This window comes from Macrobrachium rosenbergii, chromosome 25 (genome assembly GCF_040412425.1).
Source record: "Macrobrachium rosenbergii isolate ZJJX-2024 chromosome 25, ASM4041242v1, whole genome shotgun sequence".
NCBI classification, from domain to species: Eukaryota; Metazoa; Arthropoda; class Malacostraca; order Decapoda; family Palaemonidae; genus Macrobrachium; species Macrobrachium rosenbergii.
Genome location: NC_089765.1, coordinates 34,801,910 through 34,809,409, shown reverse-complemented (window position 1 = coordinate 34,809,409; position 7,500 = coordinate 34,801,910). Strand labels below are relative to the sequence as shown.

Here is a 7,500-nt window from a genome sequence, read left to right as displayed (position 1 = left end):
CAGAAGGAATGAGAAGCGATAAGCCCTGTGTATTTTGACAGAGAGAAAGGAAGATGCGTAGCTAAGATATTTTTTATGAAACAGAAGTAAAGTAAGAGGTAAAGTCAAGGAACAAGGCTCCAGTGTGAAATTGAAATTGGAATATAAAACTTAGGACAAAGGCCAAGCGACCTATGAGGTCAATCAACAGTGAAAGGGAAATTGACAGTCAAGACGGTTTTAAAGGTGTAACAAGAGGAAGACCTCGCAGTTGCATTATGAAACAATTGTTAGGAGAGGGTGGAAAGTAAGATGGAAGAAAGAGACTATGAACGGAGGTACAGTAAAAGGAATGAAAGGGGTTGCAGCCAGGGGGCCGAAGGGTCGCTGCAAAGAACCTTAAATATTGCCTACAGTGCACCCAGTGTGGCGTACAAGGACATAAAGAAATCTCGTGCGAGAATGCGGAGGTTTTTTGGATGGGTACAGCAGAAAGCAGTTAATTTGGGCAGTTAGAAACGTTCATGATGAAGGCAAAGTTTCAAACAAAATAATTCTGTAATAACTGATTATTTACGGTATACGAAAACAGTCGAAGTGCATGACTGATTAATATGTACATAAAAACTGTTACTTTTAGAAATAAACGATACTAGTTATTACTGTAATAATAATAATAATAATAATAATAATAATAATAATAATAATAATAATAATAAATGATGAGGATGATGATGATGATGATTATTTAAAAGCTTGCATATATGCTTAGGAACTTGTCAAAGGACAATAATGAACTTTACTTCTCAAGCTTCAGTAGAAAGAAACGAATACCCATGTGACGAAAGTAGGCCGAACGAAGCATATACGTGTTTTCGTAAAAAAACCGGTAAAAGAGTAACAAGTATAACTGATTAATCCATCAAAAGTACCGTCATCATTTAAACCTTCCTTAAGAATATAAGTTTTCTGAACGATGATCTCCCATTGTTCAGTCAAGCTCATAGCAGAAGCTATGGCACGAAACGTTCATAATAAACACGAAAGATGCCATCTCTCTCTCTCTCTCTCTCTCTCTCTCTCTCTCTCTCTCTCTCTCTCTCTCTCTCTCTCTCTCTCTCGCCACGTCTTCAGTCTATGCTCCCCTACTCTCCCGCTGTCTGGCATAAACACTGCACGACTACTAGGACAAAAAAAAAAAAAAAAAAAAAAAAAAATCCGTTGGTCTCTTCTGCAGTATCTTACGACTCGAGAGAGAGAGAGAGAGAGAGAGAGAGAGAGAGAGAGAGAGAGAGAGAGAGAGAGAGAAAACCTACTTAGCTACTTCACAAAGTCGTTTCATTTTGGTCTTGAAAGAAGCACACATGGTCTTTACACCAAGCCAAGAACGCCAGTGAATATTCCCAAACAAAAAGTGATCTGTGGTCATCTTCCTTTATGCATCAAAATAACGACTATGGCGACGACTGATCCTCCCCCGGGAGTGTTGAGTTTTCAGGAAGGGGAGGGTGAGGGGAGGGGAGGAGGGAAGGGGAGGAAGCGTGACCTTCCATTGGTATGTGGTTTTTATTCCCTTCTTTTCTTGCTTGAGGGGTGTTATTGTGTGTTTATCAATAAATTTCTTACTTGTGTTTTAAATTCGCAAAGCTCATCAACTTGGGAGATCTGTCTAATCTCATATTTTCGCATTCATGGGATAGACTGCTAGTTTCTGTGGAAACTTAGCTCTATCTCTACGGAATTTTACCCTGACACTTTCAAACGATGAGAGAGAGAGAGAGAGAGAGAGAGAGAGAGAGAGAGAGAGAGAGAGAGAGAGAGAGAGAGTTCTAGTAATCTGGTATAGCCTGTCTGCGACGTTCTCGAGTTCTTAGTTTCAGTTTTTGTACACTTCACAAAATACATGGATGGGTTACTTCTTCCATTTTGTGTCATTCCCTTTTTTTTTTTATTTACGCTGTGGAACCTTTTATCCCTTTCTTTCTTTTCGTCGCCAAGTTCAGCTTCATGTGACGTTCTGGTGCGACAAGCGGAACTTGATGCTATCAACGATGGCCGTTGTAAAATTATCCTGTTTTGTGATATGCGTCTCCAAAATGCAATTCTTACGTTGTTCTTCCAATTCTGTAACTATTTGTGAGTATGACGTACTTTTTACCAAAAAAATAATGCTATACTTAAAAAAACTTACAACTGAAATACATTCGAAGTTAAATATTTTTGGCAGTTATCGTACAACACAGTTCCGACGATCTTGCAGTGGTCTTTTTTAAGTCCGCAGTTATCGCATAAATGTACACATGACCCAGCGTCTACATGTATGTAAGTAATCACAAGCAGAGATATTTCGAATGTTGGGGCCAATTACAGGATAAAAACTACGAGATTATTAGCTGAGATACAGTTACAGGGATACTAATAATTAACCTAAATATATGCCCTTTTCATCTGAATACGTATTCCGTTAATAAGACTTCGAGAAGCTTTCAATCAAAAGGGTCGCAAATGTTAATCTTACGTTAATGAGCTAGTGTTTTATGATTCTGTCCGATTTTGTTCCCAGCGCAAACAGTACTGACAAACTTTGAGGATGACCTTCGCTCTGACCCATCGGTTTCCCGCGCCGCCAAGAAATTTGGCGCCAAATATCTGCAACTCACTCCGGTTAGAGTTCGTCTTTCAAATACGTACACAATTGCACAAATTTTAACTTATTCAGTATAGAAGACGAATGTTTATGTTGCATGTCTGGATGTGTAATATAATCGCTCTGCTTGCGTAGACACAAGTCTCCGTACAGCCAGCCAGTGCGTAAGGCAAGCTCACCATCACATGGAATGAATCGATATAGCGTGCACAGAGGCGTGATCGAAGAAGCCCCGGAATAAAAGTGGATCCCCCAGTCATGGGGAAACCTCGTTTTGACCACAAGACTTGATGCTTGATCAATTTTCTTGTCTTATGGTTTGTGTTGATGCACTTTTGTCTTATCTCATGAGGTGACAAATCCGCTTCTTTAAGACATTTTTTTAAAAGTTGAGGCTGGTTAAATGATTAAAAAAGTGCAAAGAACAGTAAAACATTGTTATAGACAAAATGGCACACAACATGGTAAGCAGGCTGATGAAAAAGATAAATTCATAACTCATAGATACACAGGTTTTATCAGCTGCTCAGTCAAAAACTTGTGATTAGACCTACAAGCTTACATCTGATATAAAATAGATTCCACAGATTCTTGTATATTGTAACTAATTTAGAATTAAATAAAAACACATTTAAACGAACACTTTCGATTCCAAAATAAATCAGTATAGAAAACGGTTATATATTTAAATTTCATGGCTGATGCATGGGTCCACATACACACACATCATAAAACATATCTATACAATATCCGCCTGTTTAACGGACGAGAGATAAGAAGAAAAACAAGAAAAAATCGCGCTCTCTGTCAACGTGTTTACTTCATGTTCAAAAGGGCGCACTAGGCTTTAATTAAAACATTTTAACGAGTGCCTTTGTCTACAAAGGTGGCGATAACGACTAGACACCTGATCATTACAATACATATCGCATTCAAGCACACACACAAAAATAGTTTTATTGTTCTGTGCGCTATATTGTTCTGCTAGACCTAAATAACATGCAAGCTATGACTCGAAAGGTCAAAGGGACAAGAGGGGCCCCGGCTACCTCTGGCTAGTTGGCCTACGTAGAATCCAGCGATGGACGCCTACCGCCAAATGCAACTTTCTTAACTTTATAATAGAACGTAATGAATGGTGTTATTCTGCACTGACATAACAGGAGGTGTAGTCTATGTCGATCTGTCAGTTAGTTCGTCGGTCAGATTCTTTCCTGCGTAAGTTGGAATGTGATCCGTCATAAATAAAGCTATAGAAATATCCTGTGAGAATTCTATAAGAAATAAAGCCAATAAAACAATATAACCCCACTCCACAAGCAAAGCATAAATTGGCTAATTATCTAATAACAACTAACTACAACGTAGAAACGCCCAGCCAAGAAACTACTGTAATCAGAACTGACTGGACAACCTGCTAACGTTAATCACGGAAATCGATCAGAACAACTGAAAGTAGTCCAGCTGGCACCCGGGTGTTAAGGAAATCCTGGGAAATTCTGGGGCAAATCTGAAGCACTTGTCAGCAATAAATAAATAAATAAATAAATAAATAAATAAATAAATGAATAATTAATAAAATCCATAATAGCAAGCTGATTTAATAAGAGATACATGGCAAAACAAACTTAGGGAAAATTTGGGATCAACAATACAGAGATTAGTTTAAAGACACAGAACCCTCTCTATGTCCTAAAATACAGTAAAAGAATACTGTACGAAGGACAATGCACTGGGTCCATTAGCATACAATCAATAAACTACACGCCGATCAACTGCATAAACATAACTTGTAGCCCATATAAACAACGGAGTCCTAATTACCATACCCCTAATTCGCCATACCCCTGGATAAGTTAAGGTTAATCTGTTTAGCCATATTAGATCAAGACAGAACAAATCCCTGGAGCTATAGGTTCATCTGTCTGCTTGTAATGCTGCTAAAAATATCTGGAAAAATAATGGCTTAAAGGCTGCAATATTTCTTAGCGCAGCATGAAACCTTTAGAGGGGCAATTTGGCTTCAGGCAGCACAGAAACACACTGCATGCGATTACACTGGTTGGCCTAGCCATTAAAAGCCAATAGGGAGAGCGCAGGACCACGCTGAAAGCACCAAAGGTATGGATGCTTTCTATATAAAATGAAACATGGGCTTCATTACAGCCTTGAATTCCTGGCGCATAATTTCCTGGCTGCCAAAAGGAACACCTTTCAGTGGCATTCAAGGAAAACTACTAGGCCATAACGCAAGGGTCCCAAGGATTCCTTCCTAAAAATAATTCTCTATCTAGTATATGTACACGTCATTTACCTCCCCCCCCCACAGAAAAAAAAAAACATATTGCCAGGCACCATGTAGACAATATGCAGATGACTTGGTACATGGTGTGTGCTCCATCACCAAAACAAAACAAGACCTCCAACTGGAATTGGAACGGACGGGCAGATGAAAAAAGGAATGACAAATAAAATGCAACATCCAAATAAAAAATGCGTCGAAGTTTCTTCGGCGCAATCGATTTTTCTGTGCCGCTACAGCGCACAGTATAATCAAGGCCACCGAAAAGAGATCGATCTTTCCGTGGTCTCGGTATAATGCTGTATGAGTTGCGGCCCAAGAAACTTTAACCACGGCCTGGTGGTGGCTTGGCCTATATCGTTGCCAGAAGCACGATTACGGCTAACTTTAACCTTGAATGAAATAAAATCTACTGAGGCTAGGGGGCTGCAATTTAGTATGCTTGATAAATGCAGGGTGGATGATCGACATACCAATTTGCAGCCATCAAGCCTCTGTAGTTTTTACGATCTGAGAGCGGACAGAAAAAGTGCGGACGGACAAACAAAGCCGGCACAATAGTTTTCCTTTACAGAAAACTAAAAAAAAAAAAAAAAAAAACAGGTATCAGCACTAGGCACGAATATGTCCAAGCTGAGGAAATTCCCTATTGGGAACAGCTAAAAAATCCCACATTTTGCAATAAATAAAAATGCACAAAAAATAAATAAAATCTGTAGAAGACCACGTTAACAACATCGTTAACAAAGCAAGGACAAAAAACTCAAAACGGTGCTATATAAAGCTCTGGTGAACCCATCACTTGGATACTCAAATGATACGCTAAACACGGCATCCACTAATAACATTAAAAACACTCCAATCGGTGTAACTTCGAGGCCTCGGGTTCCTCAAAGGATTATCCTCATAAAAATTAATAATAAAATGAAAATAAGAAAAAAATTCAAGAACAATGCTCCAGGAACAAAATCTTGAATCAATGAACATCACGCTGAGCAAGCTGGCCAACAAAGAACTTGCCGAAAAATATAGTATTTCAACTACAAAATTGCGACAAGTTCCCACAATGCCAGAATAGATTTCCGGACCTAAGACTAGGAGAAGTGTATACTAAGACCGAGAAAGCATGGAAATACTCTTAAAAACAAACAAGCAAAAAATGCGCCGAATTTTCTTCGGCGCAATCGAGTTTTCTCAGCCGCGGCCCATGAAACTTTCAGCTATGACCCGGTAGTAGCCTGTGTTGTTGGCACCTACAGCGGTGCCAGACGCATGATCATAGTTAACTTTAATCATAAATAAAATAAAAAAAAAACTACTGAGGCTAGAGGGTTGCAATTTCGTATGTTTGATGATTGGAGGGTGGATGATCAACATACCAATTTGCAGCAATCTAGCTTCAGTAGTTTTTAAGATCCGAGGGCGGACAGAAAAAGTGCGAACAGAAAAAAGTGCGGACGGACAGACAAAGCCGCCACAACAGTTTTCTTTTGCAGAAAACTAAAAAATTACCCCTATGCATAATAATCAATTCGGTTCGACACGTATAAATGTATCAAATTCAAACCGGCCCTGTAAGCTATCTCGAACATATTCAAAGCTGCACTTTAAAGAAATATTCGTAAAGAATTTCCTTACCAAAAAAGCAGAAATTTCAGACGAAATGATATGAAAAACACTTATGATTATTGTTTTATAAATAAATATTTGTATGACGAGATCAGCTTCCTTGAACCGGCGCTGGAAGTTTCCAGTTCTTAGAACACATCGTTCGTCGAACTGTACTGACCACGCATCCGTCTGCAAACCTAACACCAAGATTCAGTAAAAACAACTCTCCCCCCAAGGCCACCATCAATGCCCCCCAACTCCAGAAAAGCAGTACGAATGTTCGAGATTATACTTCCTCAGTGTCTTTATAATCTGGTATATTTTTTCGTATTTATCTCGTTTCAGTCGTATTATCTTCCGATCTTTAATTTGTCCTCATAACAGAGCAACTCTCTCTCTCTCTCTCTCTCTCTCTCTCTCTCTCTCTCTCTCTCTCTCTGTGTGTGTGTGTATGTATATATGTGTGTATATATATATATATATATATATATATATATATATATATATATATATATATATATATATATATATATATATATATAATGTTAATAGTCCCTGGGGCAGGAAGGGCCATCTTTTATTGGTGTATCTGTTTTCAGAACAGAATCAATCATGTTACTTCTTTAAGATGTCTGTGGTACCCATGGCTCTTTCTTGGGTCAGCAGACCCCTTCTCCTATGTCAAACTTTTCTCACTACACCCATCTTTGCACAAAGGCCTACTGAAATGAGACACTGATATACAAAACTAGACTTTATTGATAAATTAACGAAAGTGACTCAGCAAAAGCTACGGTCATGAAATGGAGCGATTCACACCCCCTATCAATGGAAAACATAACTAGAGGAAATACTGTTTCACAAGCAAGTAGAATAATGATTCTATACCAAACAATACTAGTGAATAATCCCCTTTTCATCAAGCAAAGTAATAAGGTCGTAACGACCACAAATAAAAGTC

General features: G+C 38.6%; 1 protein-coding gene across 1 annotated transcript in view; it reads right to left on the bottom strand.

The window, feature by feature from the left end:
* Positions 1-7,500, bottom strand: part of LOC136852147 (probable serine/threonine-protein kinase irlF) — a 91,744-nt gene that overhangs the window by 59,509 nt on the left and 24,735 nt on the right. The window lies entirely within an intron of this gene.